Genomic DNA, 22,520 nt, shown 5'->3' with positions numbered 1-22,520 from the left:
TTATAATGAATAAAATCTTTGTTTGGATGGATGAATAACACGTACAGAAATATATCGGCAAGTTAAAACACAAAATGTTCATTTCAACTTGCTGATATATTTCTATTACTTTTGTGCATGCACAAATTCATTAATAATTTAAAGTGATTTAATTTTAAATCTTTCTTATCTATCTGTTGATAGCTTAAATGATAGGGAACATGACTGGAGTACTAAATGTTTTGGTTTCAATTCTAGCTGATGGCACCCAAGTCATTTCTTTTTAGAAACTTTTGAAAGATATATAATATTCAATAGAGAATTGGTTCTGTAATAATAAATACGAAATCTGCATGAATTAAACTATATATAAATATTTAAGTAAAGCTGGGTGCTCCCCACTAGTATATGATTCAAACACAATAGTTAAGTGGCAGTTTTAGTAATTTAGAACTGCTTCAAAGCTTCACCACTCACTTATTTTTCGACCAAATTTCAAATAATTACATACGGTTTATAGATCACCTCAGCTATATTGTGAAAAAAATGTTTTTTCAATTTCCGTTCAGTAAAACAAAAGTTATGATGAATTTTATGGAGTTCAAAATTGTAAAAATATGTAAGGAGGTGAGCGACACTTTTTATGACTGGTTTTTATAACAACCACGTCGCTTCAGCGACTACTGTTGCTACTAATTCATTGCTGTCGCGAAAATAGAAGTAACAAGTGAAACAGAGAGAATGAAAGTATGAAAGGGAGATAATTGGGAGAATTTTATTGAAAGCAGACAAGTGTTATTACATATGACATTGTTATTACATATGTCTGTGTTATGCTTATGGCGGCAAAAAAATAAGATTGAAATTAAACAAAAAATAAGTGAATTTATTCGAAGTCTGGAAAAATCATGGATTATAATAGAAAAATGCGAACATGAAAAGTAATATGGTTAGGCTTAAACATGGAAAAGTAAAGGACTAGTTGTTAAAACTGGAAAAGAAAAGGACTAGATATTTTAGTAAAAAATATAATAAATTTAAAACTTAAAATATTGCAGCATTAAGAATTTTTTAAAAATTCAATTTATAACATGATATAATCAGTTCTTAATGCTGCAATATTTTAAGTTATAAATTTATTATATTTTTTACTAGAATATCTTATCCTTTTCCTTTCCAGTTTTAACAACTTGGCCTTTACTTTTCCATGTTTAAACTTAATCATATTACTTTTCATGTGCGCATTTTTCTATTGCAATAATATAATGAATTGAATTGCAAAGAAAAAATTCTTAAAAATAATTAATTTTTAAAAGTTTTAAGTGATTCAAATTTGATAATTTTGAGCCATCAATTTTAAACATAGAATTTAGAGTAAGGTTTTGCCATTACAAAAATATTTACATAAATAATTAAAAATATTAAATCTGTATTTGTTAATAAATATATTTGTGTTAATATCAAAAGCTAACAAAACAATACAATAGCAAAAAGACATTACTTCCATTACGGATGGTCAAAGGTATTAGCCTTACCATCCGTCAAATTTACTCACAATTTAATTTACACACAAAATGATGACGTTGCCGATTTCGATTAAAAAATTTGGCGATTTTACACAAGGAAATGGTGATACCTAGAGCCCTTACACTTAGCAACTGTTTTCCCAGACTCATAATTGTACCTATTTACAATGCCTCCCCACGGGACAGAGTTAGACACCAGGGTCGTTTTTTATCGTGGAGAAAAGGTACAAAAATAAAAAAATTGTCTCAGTCGTGAAGGACTGATCCTCCACCGAAAGAGAACAAGAAATGGAAGTGCAGCATCTTAAGAACAGCGAATCTTCTATATAAAAAATGTATAAACATACCTAACTTGTATATGTATCTCCTGTGTTGCCTTATTATAACCGTATTAGTACGCTTGGTAGATAACTCTGAATTACCTCCCTTTACCAACTGTGTGTGTGTTTTTTTTTTTAGTAATTTGTTTAATTTAATCATACCATTAAATGAATTCTGACTAAAAGTAAATAAACAGAAATGTGAATGCACTTAATAGAAATATATTTAAATTTCCAATTATTTAATAGATAAACGTATTCAGTTATTAATTTGTTTTTCCAGATCGAAAACTAAACGGGGTTGACTGGAAGACGTTTTTATGGAGACAATTTAACCCGTATTACTTCCCTTCCACGATTAATTTTCTCATGTTGCTTGATTGCATTTTGTTTGGTACTTCTTTGTTCTGTCTGTCTACCTGTCTTTCCTCCCTTTCTTTCTCTTTCTCTCTCCCTCTGTTCCACACAAATACTTTACAACTCTTTCTTTGTTTTGTGTGCATACGTTTGCTATTAGAGTATAATGTAAGGGAGATAATTTTCATTTGCTTGTTTTAGATTTTTTTCAACAATTTATTTTTATTTATAAAAAGCAATTACTTGGCCTTTTGGCCCAGATCAAAGTGTAGTATCTGTTCTTCAGATGTTGCACTTCCATTTCTTGTTCTCTTTCAATGGAAAGCAGTCCTTCACGACTGAGATAATTAAAAAAAATTTTTTTGTACCTTTTCTCCACGTTATAAAACGACCGTGGTGTCTAACTCTGTCCCGTGGGGAGGCATTGTAAATAGGTACAAAAAACAACAGATTTTTTTTTTTTCATTTCTTTGGAAATGGATAAAATATTTTTATTATTTAAATAAAATATTTCCATAGTAGGGAACAATGAAATACAATACTAAAATGCAATTTCATTGACTACAGGAATTTAATATATATATATATATATATATATATATATATATATATATATATATATATATATATATATATATATATATATATATATATATATATATATATATATATATATATATATATTCCTGCAGGTTATTATTCATTGATATGGTTTTAGTTTCATTGTTTCTTAATATTTTTGGCGCTTCTACACTATTGGGATGAGATTTTGTAGTCGATAAGTGGAATTTTCAGATTACCCCCCCCCAAAAAAAATAATGGTTTTAGCTGATTTTTTTTATCAATTCTAATGACTTACAATGGTTGCTTTCAAATTATGCAGTCGAAATTACCCGAATATTCCTGAATTATTAAAGAAAAAACAACTTTAATCGTGGTAGCAAGTTAAAAATTGTCGCCATCTTGTTTAAATTGAACGGAAAATTACCTCCCTTTTGAACTCTCCAGTGTCTTACGATCGTTTTTATCAAATTCTATTTTTTTAAATTTATTATTGGTAATAATTTTCTACCTTATCGATTTTTGTAATTTTTGGATATAATCATCTTAAAAATACGAGGAATACATAGATAACATTGTTTTCATTTGAAATTCAGTATTACGATTTCCGAAATTTCGTTCCAATAGTGTAGAAGCGCCTGTTTTTTTTTTTTTTAATTTTTGTTTTTCATTATTTGTTAAATCACCTGTAGAAAAACAAGAAAGAAATAAGTCATCTCCCTTACTTTGCCACGTGAATTTTCAAAAATTATTTTTGTTATTTATTTTTTGGCAATTTGGATCTTAATTCATTTTTCTAAAGGAGGTAACGGCAATCACGAAGAAAGACTGATACTAAGAGATTATTATTGTTTTTTTTCCCCCATACGATAATTTGGGATGCTAATCATCAGAAAAGAAAATGCGACTATTTTTTTTTGTGTAAAACAAATTGCCTTTTTCAAATACTTATTTTTTTAATGTAACAATAAATGAAAAAAAAAGTAAATATAATAGATAATTTTCTTGTTTGAAAAAAAAAAAAAAGTAACATCTTTCATGATTGCCAGTACCGTAAGTTTTCTTAAAGAAAATATTCGAGTAAATGTAAAAAAAAAAGAAAAGAAAAAAGAAACAAAATCAAATATATTTACTTAATATTTTTTGTTACATTAAATAAAGTCGTTGACAAACATTTTTTGTTTGAAACAAAGAAAAAAGAGCAAGTAGAGTTATGCCCCTCAGATGAATCAGTCTTTCTTCATGAATACCGAGGAAACTACAAAAAATTGTAAAAAAAAAAAAAAAAAAAAAAAAATTGATTGATAATTTTTTTTTCCACTTCAACACTCACCTTTAGAATGACGCCTTTTGTAGGCTTTCAGGTATGCTGAAAACGAATACCACACGGATTTAAGAACTTGGGGCTGAAGTAGTTTTCGGGATATCAAAACCTTTATTATCCAATGTAATCCATTATGTTTTCACTGGTAGCCATATTACTAATGCGCATACGTGTTACAAAACTTTCCTCCTCCCCATATTAAGAATGGCACTGACATTTATTAAATAATACATTGGAAAATATGCCTTAATATCCAGAAAATTACTTGTCTGGCCCAAATTTGCATGTGATATTAGTTTTCAGCAGACCCGAAAAAACTTTAAAAGTTGTCATTTTAAAGTTGAGTGTTGAAGTGGAAAGAAAGGAAAAAATCCAAATGATTTTTTTCAACTATTTTATTTTTAAGTTTTAACATTAACATTAAAAGAAAAGTAAAATGCTACAACATTGTAATGTTTGTTAAACAAAACATTTGAGCAATTGTAAGAAAATACGATTTTTTTCAACAACTTAAGTAAAATAATTATCTCCCTTAAAACAATGAGTTAAGATTCCGATTTACCGTTTTTAAAAATTATTTATTTATTTATTTTCAATATAAAAAGACTCCTTTACAAAAAGTAAGTACAAAAAGAATAAATATCCTATTTGAAGTTTTGGTTGTTTTGAAGTTTATTATTTTCGGATTATCTCCCTCACAACGTGCACATCTGTAAGAAAAAAAAAAATAAAGAAAAAAAAAAAAAACAATGATAAAAACAAAAGTAAATTTGTATGAATTGGCAGTTTTGATATTTTAGCTTTGTTGGTTATTCGGGATCTATCTAAGGGAAGTAACTCTATTATACTAAGAATTGAGAAAAAAGATTTTTTTTACTACTTCATTTAATGCAGCAGCAGCAACAACAACAATACAAAAAACAAAAACAAAACAAAAACAAAACAAACGCAAACTGCGACAATATTGTAATTTTTTTTTTAAACAAAACATTCGAGAAATTGTATGAATGGATTTTTCAACTACTTTAGTAAAATAGAGTTACCTCCCTTAGAACAATGAGGTGACGACTGAATAACTTTATTTTTATTTTTTTTAATTTTTTTTACGAATAGAACCAGGTACTCTCAGAAAGAACCTCGGGTGAAATTGAACATTAAGTGTCCCTAAGGCTTCTTGTCACACTCATGTCGCGTACGCACTTTTAGTTTTTTTAAAATTACATTTTTTAGTTTCATTTTTCATATTGACATCTGTAATTAGGATTAGTGCTACTGCTACCCTAGCAGTGCTAGGACCTAGCACTGCCAGGCTTATTGACGGATTTGTCCTTTTTTAATGAATTAAAATTATATCAAAATGTAATTTTTGGTTTAATCGATTTGGAAATACGATTTTAGTTCGCCATGTGAAATACTGAAATTTCTTAGCACAAAAAAACCCAAAAAACAAACAAACATGTTCTTATTTAGCCATATCACTAACACAAGATCCGGGTGGTAATATGAAAAATACCTCACTGCCTGCCTGTATTATGTATTTTTATGTTGTAGATAGGACATTTTGTTTGAAACCAGTTAACTTTTAGAGATAATTGAAGCTTAATTACGGGACCATGTGAAGGTTGCTCACATAACTGATAAAAATGAATCGAATATCTCACACAGTTTGCTAGCAACAACTTTACTGCTTTACACTTTCTATGTGTTCTTTTTTTAAATATATAATTCTAATATACAAACGGCTACATGTCTGTCTCCATATTTTCAAACTCTATCTCCTCCGAAACTAAAAGTCAAAGAGAGGCGCTAGGGGCCTCAAATGGTTGGATTTTTTATGGGCTGTTCTTTTATGGGTCTTTAGCCGGTTTAAATAGTTTTTAAGAGGGTCAAAAATGGGTCAAAATTGAAAAAAAATCGTTAAAAATTTTGTAAATTCATCTTAGTTTATTTTTAATTTTTGAATTTTTAATCCGTTCATATGCACGTCACGTCGCTACAGTTTCAGTTTCTATTCTAGCTGATAGCACTCAAATACTTTTTGATTACTTTTGAAATTACATTTTTATAATAATATTAATTCTATTTCGGACTATTATTCTCATCTTTATTAGTTGTTGTTTTTGTTCTTTTATTGGTTTTGTTTATTCACAACGTTTCGGCCAACTATTCCTCTGGCCTTCGTCAGGTGGTAACCGCGACGGATAGGAACTTCGAATCTCCTAACTGCATTCTCAGCCATCACTGCCATCCGTAGTTGTTGTCGTCTCACCACATTTTGGCCAATTAAACTCTGGCACGCTTTGGGTGGGATTGAAACCGCTATCTTCAGACAATGTTCATCTTTATAATAATATATACGAAATCTGGGCAAATTAAAATATATTTAAGCGTATTTTACACCCGGGCAAAGCCCTCTCCCCTCACTAGTCATTAATAATTATGAATTTGTACCAAATTCTTAAGCCTGCTTAAAAGGTGCAGCAACTTATTTCTTTTTTTTATTTAAAATTAAACAAAAATTCTGTTTCAGCTTTTGAGATGTGGATTAACCTATGGTGCAACAGATAAAGTGCTAAGCACAATCAGTTATAAGTGACAGTATTCTTGACGTTGTGCAGGCGCTACTGAGAATATAATTATGAATTACTTAAGACTTCTACCTGGTCATGGTTGACGGAACGAGAGCAAATAATAAAGGGTTCCATTCAAAATTCTGTACAGATTCCTTAGTTACCAAGACTCATTTAAAGAAGGTCAGGGATTACATCATCCAACACGTTTTAATAAGAACGCATGATGCAAATAATACAAATCTTGAAATTTTCATCAAGCTTATTTTCTTACATCAAATAAATCGATATATTAACATTTAGAACATTCAATTATTTTTTTTTCAAGGAATATTAATTGCATAGTTCACATTTCGCTTCAATTCCACTTGATGTCACTAGGGTTAAGTTAACGATTACATTTACTACTTCCTGACGATGTAATTAAATCCAAGATCAAACACAACTTTTCTGAAATAAAATTCTATGATTACTTCAAATATGGCATTTACTTTGTGTTAAGGTTTTGACAATAAACTATTGGCGTCTTTGTGTTGGACATAAACATCTTTATCTTGCTTCATTTTAGAAAAAAATCAAAAAAAGATAGAAATGGTAATACGGGGTTCAGGACCGGGAGCACGAGTACTCACAATTCTTATTACTTTCTAGCAATGTCGGAGTGTTGGTTTGTAAAAACAATTTTTTTAAAAAACATGACTCGTTTGGTTTATTCATTGAGCACGAGTTAAATTATTTGCATCAGTTAAATATAATAAAGACAAAATTAGTCCTTTTTTGTTTCTCTCTGTCTTTTATTCTCCAGCTATGGGTAAAATAGTATTACCATTTGTGGTTATACAAAGGGTGCACGAGTATGAAAAGTTTTAAGCATAAGAAAAACTAAAAGACATAAAGGGTGATTGATTATTTATTTTTCAACATTGTAGTTCTCCTCAAGGGTGGAATACTTGCTTCAATAGCGTTGTGTAGTTTCAGATTCAAGAAACCTATCAATTGCAACTATGACATCATAATCACTGGTAAAATAGCCAAGTTTTTTAAATTAAATTTAGAGGAAGTAATAGAAGTCGAAGGGGGCTAGGCCTGACGAATAAGCTGTTTGAATCCGTAATCGTAAATTGTTGCCATGGCAGTCACTGAAGTGTAGGCATCATTTTGGTAGAAGAGGATTCCTCTTGTGAGCATTCCAAGTGATGACGTGTACTTCCACTAATTTGAGTGTTCATTGTTGGCAGTAATGAACCCAACCAAATTTGATTGTTTTCGGTTGGCAGTGATGAACTCAACTTTTATTAACAGCGATGAATCGAGCAAGAAAATTATCTTTATCAGCTTCAATCAATTCAAGATTGCTATTGGACACAGTGTACGTGGTGCGTTTTTATTCAAGCCCTCCCCCCAAATAGACCGACCCACTTTATCAAAACTTTTCAGAATCCTAGTTTTTAGTCAAAATGTTGTCTGTTCGCTTAATCGATATCCCAAGGCTCTTTGCTATCCGACGACATAATAGTCAGCAATCTTGCAGAACAAGGGTAAGGTTATCCTTAATTGTTACCGTTGGGGGTCGTCCTAATCTTGACATTATCTCAGCCACGTTTGAATTCTCTGATCCAACGTGTGACTGTCATATATGTCATGATTAATTTCTGAAGCAGTCATGCCTTTCATATGCAAGTACTCTATGACTGCATGAATTTCTGTTTTCCTCATTTTCCCACTGAATCCTTGACCCTTGCTTATTCAAAAGTCTGCAAAAATATAAGAAGCATATTAGATTTTAAAAGTTTGGCAGGAATACTTACAAGTCGAACTTTGAAAAACATGTTTCATCATGCATCAACCGCTTCTTATCAACGACGCTCAAAACTTTTTCATGAACTCTTTGTAGCCCATCATAAACAAAAGGAAATATCTCAATCTTTTTAGATTTAAAAAAAAAAAAATACAATTGTCTGTTAATAAACTGTCACGTCTATTGATACACATTATCAGTTTAGTATAAAAAAAAGAAAAGAAAAGAAAAGCACACCACGAAATATAATAACAAAATGAGGATTTATTCAACAACTTACAGATCAAAATAGTAAGGTAAAAACCGCTGGATGCGTGATAATTAAAATATGTAATACGAGACACATTTTTTTACCTCCCAAACTGTCATAGCAAATTTCCTTTTCAAAGAGCGATCTCTCCTGCTTCAGTCCAAGGGAAATAACTTTATTTTTTATAGGTTGTTCCTAACATAAACAAGGAGAAATAATTTAGCATGTATTTTATGTAATTAAAATATAGAATAAAGAACAAACTTCAGGGAAACAAACACCAATTAACTCAGTTTTTATTTATTTATTTATTTATTTATTTATTTATTATTATTATTATTATTATTATTATTATTATTATTATTAAGAAGAAGAAGAAGTGTCAATATGAGTCGAATTTGTGTGTGTGTGAAAGATTTTATTCACTCTGTTTGACGTTTCGGTATTATAGTATGCCTTCTTCAGATAGATGCAAATGTCAGGAAAGAAAAATGGTTTCACAATTGACGGAGGAAAGAATAAGAGAAACGTTACGAAGATAAAAATGATAATCGAATTTTATTGGCATATCCGGTCTAATATATGTTTTTAGCAACTATCTTAAACTTTCCGGTCTGCTGGTAAGAATTTTTTTTTTTTTTTTGTGTCACTTATTTTTTGTCATTTATCTGTTGTTATTTATTTGTAACACTTTTAGCCAATGTCAAAACCTTTTTCCTATTCCCTTTTGCAAACACATACACACGAACGCACCATAAACCATGTAAAAAACACCATAAAACATATTAAACACACCATAAAACATGTTAAAAACACTTTGAAAAAGAGTTAAAAACATATTTAATTTCTCCCAAAATTAGACCAGCCTTGGCAGTCCTTTTAAATTCTTTTTTCTACGCACATCTTATCTTTCTTTTAATAATATTATTTGAACGCATTCCCTTTTTTTTGTACCCATTTGTGAATTATTCTACGGATTTCTGCCTTTTGGATTACTTTGGACCATTTTCCAATTACGCGATTCCCTTGGATTTTACTTGTGGAAATGGAAATTTAACCAACTTTTTTGGATTATGAATTTTTGGATTTTACCGTTATTGGATACTTTACCCTTCACGTGAAATCACCTTTTTTTTCCCCATATTCCCTCTGCTTCACTATTTGTTACCAAGTAAGGTTTATGACTTACTTGTAGTTTCATCAAATATTTTTGCAAGCAAAATCCGACCCTGCATGTTGCTAAATCCTACCCTCTGATGAGAAGGAAAGTATTTCTTCGAAACTCTGCGGATTAAGGACTATCCACTTATTTTGTGCTTCCCTTTTAAAATTAAATAGGTTTTTAACTCTTTTTCAAAGTGTTTTTTAACATGTTTTATTAACTACTTGTTCTTATTATAAGCTCTATTTCCTATTTGGTTTTATCGAGCGTTTACATCTGGTTGAGATTACTTTATAAAAATTAACTCTTCAATATTTATAATATACTTTAGTTTTGCCATCTTGGATTATTTTGGTAAACTTTACTGTAATTCTTATTACACACACACACACACACACACACACACACACACACACACACACACACACACATATTGAGCGAGTTTCTAACAGTATTTTGTCCGGTTTTTTAGTTATAATTCATTTTCCCAAACTTACCGCCTCAAAGAGAGAGTCGGCCGCCATTTTAAATTTTCCAATACATTGCATGTTTTTCGAGCTGAATAAACATGTTACATTAAATATAAAAACTAAAAACATACTCAGTTAGGTAGAAAAGTAACTTATCTTGCCTTTGATAACATTTATTTGTTCTATATTTGTTTTGTAACAACTTTTTCGAATCTATGTGTACAGTAAAACAAACTCCAGGGTGACAAAAAAAAAAAACAAAAAAAAAAACGGACCCAAACTCTAATTAATAAAGTGTAGACGGGGCCCGTTTTTTGGTCACCCTGTATATATATATATATATATATATATATATATATATATATATATATATATATATATATATATATATATATATTATTATTATTATTATTAAATATTTTTATATCTATAGACGTATATATGTTTCACGTTTTTAATTTATGCTTGTCAGTATGGAAATATGTAAGCATGTCGTGTGTCAGACAATTTGATCCCCGGATCACTGTATTATGAACTCTAATCTCGTAACGAATGCTACGTGCTACGATCACGCTTTTAATGCAAGAGAAACATATCTTCCAATGTAAATACAACACTTTGATTCTAACGAGAGTTCTGATCTTCCAAGGGAGAGAACGATACAACATAGTAAATTTATGAATTATCAATTTATTATATTTCAAAATGGGCTCCACCTTATAGGAGCTTAATAATAAATAAACATTTTTAACTCCTACACACATACCCCCTCCACACACATATATGCGCGTGTATAGGATCCACTCTTTAACTAATGAACCTATCATTATGAATTATGGGATACGTATTCTAGACAGCACGGTAAGTAACATGGGCATATTTTTTTTGTTGTTATAAATTTGACTAAAGAGAGTTGTTCCTATGAACTTCAACATATTTCCACAAAAAAAAAAACAAAAGAAAAACAAAACAAAAAAATATGATAAAATTTTCTTCTATCGGACATTTTATTACCATTACAAGGCATCGTAGATTCATGACGTATTCATTTAATGACGTAATCAAACAAAAATAAATTAGTGTTAATTATGTCAGCAGGTAGAAATAGTTACACAAGCTGTAAAAAATATAAGTGAGGCATGTGTATGTTGTAATGAATCTATGTGCATGCTTCATTCTTAAACTAATTAACCGATCATTATGGATTTTGGAACACAATTTTACCCCTCCTAGGATGAGCATTCTCCTAGAATTCATATAAGTTAGATATGTGTTATTGTATGCTTTTGTGCATAGAATTTGCCCTTAAACTAATTAACTAATCACTATAAATTTTGAAACACAGCTGCTAGACCTAAAGATGGATAATGTGGGTTATATTTTGATTAGTTTTATGCAAAAAAAGGCGTGGGATTTCTTCATAAAAATTCAGATACCTCCAATGTTTTGTTTTTGTGAAATTTGAACAATAATATTAATGCATCAATTAATAAATATTCCCCAATTTCAGTTTCTTTGGAGTATTTAAAAAAGGTTTTTAGGGGTATAATATGGGCACAATCTCCTATATTTCAGATTTGAATTTAATCTGATCCGTAACCATTATCTAATTTAAGCAAAATTCCCTGAATTTCAGTTTTTTCTTAAAATGTATTAAGCTTAAATTTTCTAGAATCAAAATCATATAATGCGTTTTGATCAAGGGTTGTACAGATAAGGTTTAGTAGCATCATATGTTGATATTAATCTTCGTAAGTGGTGCAAAATTGTCCTGTTCTGGAAATTAATTTTACTCGGGAGCATTTAGTTCTTTTGCACTGCAAGAACTATGACACCAGGCTCGAAAAGTGGGATTGAGATGTCAGCGCCCCCCCCCCCTGAGGAGGGGCACTCTGACCTGCAAAAAGTACCTGGGAAACTCCGTCGGCATCTCCTCGGTAAGGGCGCCTCAGGCGATTAGCAATAAACTAACTCCTTCTCAAAGAAAAAAGGCAAAGCCTGGGAAGGTAGACCCCCTAGAATTGCACAAGAACAGTATTACACTGCAATCAACAGGGATCAGGTAATTTACAGGAAGCTCTATTGTTTGTTGATTTTGGGGTTTCCCGGGCTGAGTTGAGTTGTATATTCTTCTTGTACGGGGTGAAACGATAAAGTTGTCGCTCTAAAGAAAACAATACTATAGCTTTATTTTAAAACTTTTATTGAAAAAATCAATGCAGGTAACTTGATTATAGAGTAGAACTGACATATATTCAATGTAGCCGTCTTCAGCCTCAATCACCGCCTCGATACGGGTCTGGAACTGGGAGCATGCCTTTTTTCACAAGCGCCGGCAGGAACTCAGCGAATACTCGGCGGATGACGGCGATCAGGCTGGCTTTGGTGTTGTGGGAGGTCTTGTTGGTGATGTTCTCGACGTATGAATAAACGAAGTAGTTAAGCAGGTTCAAATCGGGGAAGGAGGGAGCCAGGGAGAGAAGGATACAAAGTCGTATCACTCCTGAAGACAAACCTGGGTTTCTTTGGACTTGTGGGATGGCACCGAATCCTGCTGCCACACCCAGGGGTTGCCAGCGGCCACCTGATTACACTAGGGGATCAGCACATCCAGGTACACTTTGGTGTTAACTTTCAAGCCGACTTTGAAGTTAGATGGCACGATGTCGCCCTCACTTGAAACCACACCAAAGACCATAACCGTGGCCAGAAACCTTGGGCACGTCTTTGTTATTGATGACAATCCAGCGATGTATTTTGAAGGTGTTGGTCCTGTCGTCATAACTTGGATCGGTAGAGAGCATGAGTTGTACAGCGGCACATCTCCCATCTTGCTCATTGAACTTTCAGACATGAGAGAAGGCTCCTATCGCTCTTGGAATTTGTATACAACTAACCAATTAGTAGATGGTTTGCAACAAAAAAGAAAACCGGGTTTCATCAAACGGAAATGGAATCATGTCGTTTTTTCTAGGGCGACACTATTATCGTTCCACCCTCTATATATCTGTGTCATTTTCTTATCATTTTCTTTGGTATCACTTTCTATTTTATTTTATAGGAAATCGCTTCACCTCCTGTCTCTCCGAATCCAACAGCCCCACCTGCCCCCGAACAGAAGGCGCCACCAATGAGGATACGGAAAGAGCTGGGAGAGAAAATCGACAAGATAAAAGTTTCGAGTTGGGTGGAAATGTCTGGAAAAAACGAGAACAAATATATTAAAAAAAAAATTCTAAAGATTTTGAAGACATTGAAAACCTTATAAACAGAGATGTCTTATTTACATCATGGCGGAATCACTTTAGAAGGAAGTGGAGAGAAAAAAAAAAAGGAAAAAGGGGGAAAAAAACTGGGGGGGGGGAGATGGAAGAGCAAGGCGGCAGGAAAAAAATCAAAGAGAGGAGGAGATTAAAACCTTCAGAGAGAATGAGGAAAGGGAAACTGGAGAAGGAGTGAAATACGGAATGGGAGGAAGACAATCAAAGAGAGGATGAAATGAAAATTTAAAGAGTAAAAGAGGAGGAAGAGGCAAGAAAGAAAAGGGTTTAGTTTATTGGCAATCGTCTGAGGCGCATCTGCTGAGAAATGCTGATGGGACTGCACAAGCATCTTTTGCAGGATCAGAGTGCTCGTCCTCTGGGGAGCTGACTTTTCAATTTCACTTTGCGACCCTAGTGTCATATTTTCCGCAGTGGGACAGAAATAGATGTTGTGTAGCAAAACAGGCAGAAAAAAAGACGGAAAATCGAAATAAAAGGTAGAGGGCAAGTAGAATTATGCTACGTGGGTATTGCAAACTTTTTGCTAAACGAGTTCTTTTTACGTCTGAATTGTGAATACGACACAAGAAACTCCGGTTATAATATCCCAATCAAGAAAATAGCATTGGATATCCGTCATAGCGTTTTATCATAAGCGGCCAAGCAACTTGACACCTTAAAGTTTTTCTTTACTCATTTAGGAATATTAAATAATACTAATAAATATAAAATAATACGAATAAATATTAAATAAAACTAATGAATATTAAATAATACTAATAAATATAAAATAATACGAATAAATATTAAATAAACTGAATGAATATTAAATAATACTAATAAATATAAAATAATACGAATAAATATTAAATAAAACTAATGAATATTAAATAATACTAATAAATATAAAATAATACGAATAAATATTAAATAAACTGAATGAATATTAAATAATACTAATAAATATAAAATAATACGAATAAATATTAAATAAAACTAATGAATATTAAATAATACTAATAAATATAAAATAATACGAATAAATATTAAATAAAACTAATGAATATTAAATAATACTAATAAATATACAATAATACGAATAAATATTAAATAAAACTAATGAATATTAAATAATACTAATAAATATAAAATAATACGAATAAATATTAAATAAACTGAATGAATATTAAATAATACTAATAAATATAAAATAATACGAATAAATATTAAATAAACTGAATGAATATTAAATAATACTAATAAATATAAAATAATACGAATAAATATTAAATAAAACTAATGAATATTAAATAATACTAATAAATATAAAATAATACGAATAAATATTAAATAAAACTAATGAATATTAAATAATACTAATAAATATAAAATAATACGAATAAATATTAAATAAACTGAATGAATATTAAATAATACTAATAAATATAAAATAATACGAATAAATATTAAATAAACTGAATGAATATTAAATAATACTAATAAATATAAAATAATACGAATAAATATTAAATAAACTGAATGAATATTAAATAATACTAATAAATATAAAATAATACGAATAAATATTAAATAAAACTAATGAATATTAAATAATACTAATAAATATAAAATAATACGAATAAATATTAAATAAACTGAATGAATATTAAATAATACTAATAAATATAAAATAATACGAATAAATATTAAATAAACTGAATGAATATTAAATAATACTAATAAATATAAAATAATACGAATAAATATTAAATAAAACTAATGAATATTAAATAATACTAATAAATATAAAATAATACGAATAAATATTAAATAAACTGAATGAATATTAAATAATACTAATAAATATAAAATAATACGAATAAATATTAAATAAAACTAATGAATATTAAATAATACTAATAAATATAAAATAATACGAATAAATATTAAATAAACTGAATGAATATTAAATAATACTAATAAATATAAAATAATACGAATAAATATTAAATAAACTGAATGAATATTAAATAATACTAATAAATATAAAATAATACGAATAAATATTAAATAAAACTAATGAATATTAAATAATACTAATAAATATAAAATAATACGAATAAATATTAAATAAACTGAATGAATATTAAATAATACTAATAAATATAAAATAATACGAATAAATATTAAATAAAACTAATGAATATTAAATAATACTAATAAATATAAAATAATACGAATAAATATTAAATAAACTGAATGAATATTAAATAATACTAATAAATATAAAATAATACGAATAAATATTAAATAAACTGAATGAATATTAAATAATACTAATAAATATAAAATAATACGAATAAATATTAAATAAAACTAATGAATATTAAATAATACTAATAAATATAAAATAATACGAATAAATATTAAATAAACTGAATGAATATTAAATAATACTAATAAATATAAAATAATACGAATAAATATTAAATAAAACTAATGAATATTAAATAATACTAATAAATATAAAATAATACGAATAAATATTAAATAAACTGAATGAATATTAAATAATACTAATAAATATAAAATAATACGAATAAATATTAAATAAAACTAATGAATATTAAATAATACTAATAAATATAAAATAATACGAATAAATATTAAATAAACTGAATGAATATTAAATAATACTAATAAATATAAAATAATACGAATAAATATTAAATAAAACTAATGAATATTAAATAATACTAATAAATATAAAATAATACGAATAAATATTAAATAAAACTAATGAATATTAAATAATACTAATAAATATAAAATAATACGAATAAATATTAAATAAACTGAATGAATATTAAATAATACTAATAAATATAAAATAATACGAATAAATATTAAATAAACTGAATGAATATTAAATAATACTAATAAATATAAAATAATACGAATAAATATTAAATAAACTGAATGAATATTAAATAATACTAATAAATATAAAATAATACGAATAAATATTAAATAAAACTAATGAATATTAAATAATACTAATAAATATAAAATAATACGAATAAATATTAAATAAACTGAATGAATATTAAATAATACTAATAAATATAAAATAATACGAATAAATATTAAATAAACTGAATGAATATTAAATAATACTAATAAATATAAAATAATACGAATAAATATTAAATAAAACTAATGAATATTAAATAATACTAATAAATATAAAATAATACGAATAAATATTAAATAAACTGAATGAATATTAAATAATACTAATAAATATAAAATAATACGAATAAATATTAAATAAAACTAATGAATATTAAATAATACTAATAAATATAAAATAATACGAATAAATATTAAATAAACTGAATGAATATTAAATAATACTAATAAATATAAAATAATACGAATAAATATTAAATAAAACTAATGAATATTAAATAATACTAATAAATATAAAATAATACGAATAAATATTAAATAAAACTAATGAATATTAAATAATACTAATAAATATAAAATAATACGAATAAATATTAAATAAACTGAATGAATATTAAATAATACTAATAAATATAAAATAATACGAATAAATATTAAATAAAACTAATGAATATTAAATAATACTAATAAATATAAAATAATACGAATAAATATTAAATAAACTGAATGAATATTAAATAATACTAATAAATATAAAATAACACGAATAAATATTAAATAAAACTAATGAATATTAAATAAATATGAAATAATACTAATGAATATTATATAATACTGGAATGTTGAGCATTATTCATGATGATGGTTTTGTTGGCATTCGTTTTCCTGATATATTTCTATTAAGAATTCTTTCTACAAGTACTTACGAGAAGGACCACGTGAAGGTTGCCAACGTCTCGAAGTAAAATGTAAGGCATGTTTCAAAAATCTTACTAGTCGGACTAATGTTTTCTGAAATAAATGAAATCGATTTCATATTTTAACCTTCATCAAACTTTCTAAGATATATATTATATAGAGTACTCGTTCCAGAACGAATTCATAATACTAGACACCTCTGCCTGTATCCTTTAATAAATGCTAAATTTCATACTTTCAAATACTTCAATGCCATTAATTTATTTATTGCGGACTATTATCCTCATCTTTATTAGTTGTTGTTTCATGATGTTTCGGCCAACTATTCCTCTGAGTTTCTTTGGTCTTGTGGGCCGGCACCGAATCCTGCTGCCACACCCAGGACCTGCCAGCGGCCACCTGATTGCACTAGGGGATCACCACACTCTTCCTAAATTTCCAATACATTCCACATCTTTCGATAGTATTTGCAAATTAGTTTGTGTTATCGCAACAACCGTTTACCATTGATTTCACGTTTGTAGCGACCATTGGTCTTCACAAGGATTTAGATAGCAGTAAGCCTCGCCAAGATCCCAGACCTCTTATTCAGCGAAGGTCTGACCTGTGCTCTCCTCCTGGGCCCCTTCATCCTCCTCCACCCTGTTCACCCATTTGGTGTGGCGCCAGATTGTGTGGGAAGAGGGAAGGGCGGAAATCGAGGATGCAGGGGGTACTTACTATTTTACAGTTTCAGTTTGTTTGTTTACGTTTATTCACTAGGAGTATTCACACAAGATATTGTCAAAGATTGTTCTTTGAGAACAACTAGTGGTGTCTGAGTGACAACAAGTCTCACAGATTTTCAGTACTCTCCAACTATTTCGACAATCTTTGCAAATTAATTTGCATTATCGCAACAGCCACTTACCATTGATTTCTCGTTGGCGGCGACCATTGGTCTTAACTGGAATTTGGGTGGCAATAAGCCTCCCCAAGGTCTAAGTCTTCTTTGCACATCTCCAGTGGAGTTCTGACTAGTGCTTTCTCTCCTCGGTCTTCCCCTTCTCCTTGACCCTCATTATTTGGTGTGGTGCCTGTTCGTAGTGACATTCACAGGGAAAAAAAAGGTGGGCGCGATTTCTTCATATGTACAGTTTCAGTTTTCATGAGATGTTACTTTGTGTTTTGCATCTGAAGCCGGTTTTTTTTCTGTGTCCAATTTGTGTGTAGTTTATGTGTGGTGCTAGTCTCCATATTCAAGGGGTTTCCTTAATATTTCTTACAGTTTTCACTATTTAAATTCATTGTATTTTCTCGGTTATCCCTCTGATTCCTATCTCTCCCATTCTTTTTTTTTCAAAGTTCTTTGGTATCGTTCCTACTATTAGTGGTGTTATTTTTTTTACATTCTCCGAATCCCTTTGAGCTCTCTGGCTTGTATCGTGTATTTGCTCCGCTTCTCATTCTCCTTGATTTTCAATCTGTGGTCTGCTGGCACGGCTAAATCTACTATCTGACAGGCCATTTCCTTGTTGTTGTTGTTGATAATAACAATAATTACTACTACTACTGTTGTTATTATTATTATTATTATTATCATTATTATTATTATTATTATTATTATTATTATTATTATTCACACTAGGAGACAGATCATCATCATCAGAAGGTTGTTAATTGACAATTGTAGAGGCGGTGCAAAATAGGTAAAATGAATTGTATTGAGAAAGAGACGAACAACGTGTTAAATTGAATTAAAACGAACTAGAAAGAAACAAATTAAATGAAAGGGCACAGCACGTGTTTAGTTTTGCGTGCGTCTCTCGCTGTTAACTGGTGAGAGGGAAAGTCTATTGTTGTAGAGAGAGAAAGAGAGAAAAAGTCAATTCAGGCTATGGAGGTTATGGAGATAGAAAGCGTGTAAGGTGTTCGTACTGTCGACCGCTTAGGTCTGAAGCCGACTCGAAAAAGGGAGAAACAGCTCAGCTTTTATAGGTGTTTCCGGTGGTCTTTTGCGCATGTGTGGATTTCCTTCAAAAGGGAAGTGACGTTGCCCATGTGTGCGTACGTGTGCGCGTATGTGTGCGTACATGTGTGTACGTTAGCGTGTGTGTGTATGCACGTGAATGTGGGTGTATGTACATGAACGTGAATATATCTACGTGTGTGTATGCGTGCGTATGTATATGACAAGAAAAATGGCTTGAGATGTGAACGCGTGTTTTTGTGCGAGACTAGAAAAGGCTCGTACACAATAATCGGTGGTGAAACAGAACGAACGAAAAGATACCCAGTTTTTGCTTCTTTTTCTTATCGATTAGTTTTGTCTATAGTATTTAATGAAATATCTTTAATGGAAGGAATCCCATTAAAGATATTTCATTAAATACTATAGATAATTTCTTACTAGATACCTCTGTCCAGATCCATTCTAATTTTCTAATGAATTTACTTATTTTTTGTCAAGAACTGGTTGATTTATTCAGCATAATCGCATATTTCCTGATCTATCGGGATCTATCATCAAGGATATCAGTAAAAGTGTTAGGATATTTATAAGGACGATAATGTTTCCCCGACCCCAGAAAATCACTATATTATATTAAAAAACAACAAAAAACAAACAAACAAAAAAAACAAACTATAAAAGCAAACGCTATCAACTCTCTGTAAATATCATAGCGAGCGGAACATGCTAGTTAATTAATGCGCACAGAAATAACCATATCCATACATCTGAGTAAAGCTAATAATAGAAATGAATTACGAAACGATTTTTTTACTTTTGTAAACGATATATATATATATATATATATATATATATATATATATATATATATATATATATATATATATATATATAAGAAAAAGCATCTTATGAAAAATCCCCATCTTTGTGCAAGATAAAAAAAATAGTACTTTATCTTAAATCCTCCAGAATGTTTATGGGGTCACGAAAAAATCTACCCGGAGTTCTTTCGCCCTACGCCACTGTTTTCTCCTCCACCCATAACCGTGCAACCCTCCGGTATCTGTCCCACATTTCTTGTTTTATAGCAACCCCCCCACCTCCCCATTTCTTCGTCTCTATCTAGCCCACATTTTTATTTTTTTTATAACCTCTCGGTTTTTTTTTCCACCCCCAAACCTATGAGTGGTTATCAAATCACTTGACTGGCATCACTTCTCTCCTGCCTTTAATCCAAGAGTTGATGTGTGCACGTGAGGCTGTGTGGAGGAAGCTAATGTGTGTGTTTCAGAGAGGAAGAGAGATGGAAGGGGATGATGCGTGTGTGTGTGTAGACATAATATGCTTGAGTTTATTTCATACAATAGTGACGCCAGAGAAATTTCTTTCCTGTAAGGTCTAGAGACGGCGGGAGGAGGTTGCTAAATTTTTGTTTTAGATGGCGCACGGGGAGTGGGGTCGGAGGTTAATTTTCTAGAAGGAGGGAAATGGCAGTCGACTTTGAGATTTTCAACTAGTTCCCCTACATATGGACGGTGACGCTATGATTGTGATAATGGCGTAGGCTTAAAAAAAATATCAGGTCGGTCTGTGTTTGCTGTGTGAGATATGGGCGAAAAATGTATAAGCAGATCGTGTTATGATGAAACGCCATATCTTTGGTGTGTTGCATTCGCACCAAGGAACGAACGGTGAACGTTGATCAAGGAATGAATTTAGGAAAACTCCGGAAAAGTTGTACCCGGAAAACTCGACCCCGGAAAACTCGTCCCCTTTTGCTAGGAAGGAAAACTGGTCCCTTATTGAATAAATATCGATTGAAAACACATTTTATGACCATGAAGAAGATATTGTCTTTAAAAGAGAATACACATCCCATAATATTTGTAAAAATATTTTTACTTTTAAAAAAATTAAATTGATTTTTCTAAGTGTTCGTTTTCTACCTAGCTTTGAAAGTTGTTGGTGGTTCAACTCATTTTAAAGAGTTTATTTAGTAAAAAAAACAAAAACAAGTAATATAGAGTGTTACTTTTGTACATAAAATGTCCGACAAGAGATAATCACGTCTTAGGAGTCTCGATAAGTACTCAAAAATAGAAAATTAAAGAAAATACTGAGGTAGTTATAGTTTTAAAACGAGTTCTCCCCCCCCATAATAAATTTGTATATTTTTAGGTAATGCCCAAGATCACTGCTCGGAAAAAAAATCAAGTTACCGGACGTGGACACGGTTGATTATGTATCGAAACTGAACGAAAGACACGAAAAACGAAACCGAACGGAAGACACGGAAAACGAAACCATATATTTCTAAAAAAAAATACTCTAGTTTTTAACATTTCCTATGTTATTACGAAACAAACAACAACAACAACAACAACAAAAAAAAAAAGAAAATACTTCTTGTATTATCAAATAATAAAACAAATATTTTATTTAGAAAATTTGGTACTTCACGGGGAACGTGGGCCCTGGTGTTTTTATTTAATCATTGTTCCTTCAAAGCGCATGCGCAAAAGGTTTTCTTTGGTTTATTTAATCACGAAAACTTTTTGAAGGTACTATTTGAGGCAAAAAAAAAAGGGGGAAGGGAAGCATTATTTGAATATGTACGAAAAAATAATTTAACAAAAAATAATATTGTGGAGTGGAGAAAATAATAAATAAAAATTAAATTGAATAAAAATAAAATAAAAACAAGCACGAAATTAAAAGTATGAATCAAATTTACTCAAAGAAAAAAAAAAAAAATAAATACACGCGGGATTAAAAATAAAGTCTGAAATATATACGAAGAAAGTGAAAGAAAATGCTTTGAGGAAGCAATCATTAAAAAAAATAATAAGTTTACTTTTAAATACATGTTTTTATAATTATATATAGATACATTTTGATACAATAAATGTTTTTATAATTATATATTGATACATTTTTGATACAATAAATGGTTTTATAATTATATATAGATACATTTTGATACAATAAATGTTTTTATAATTATATATTGATACATTTTGATACAATAAATATTTTTATAATTATATATAGATACATTTTGATACAATAAATGTTTTTATAATTATATAAAGATACAT

The sequence above is a fragment of the Euprymna scolopes genome, chromosome 6 (genome assembly GCF_053919585.1).
Source record: "Euprymna scolopes isolate OS-2025 chromosome 6, ASM5391958v1, whole genome shotgun sequence".
Taxonomy (NCBI): domain Eukaryota; kingdom Metazoa; phylum Mollusca; class Cephalopoda; order Sepiida; family Sepiolidae; genus Euprymna; species Euprymna scolopes.
This window is presented reverse-complemented; position numbering follows the sequence as displayed.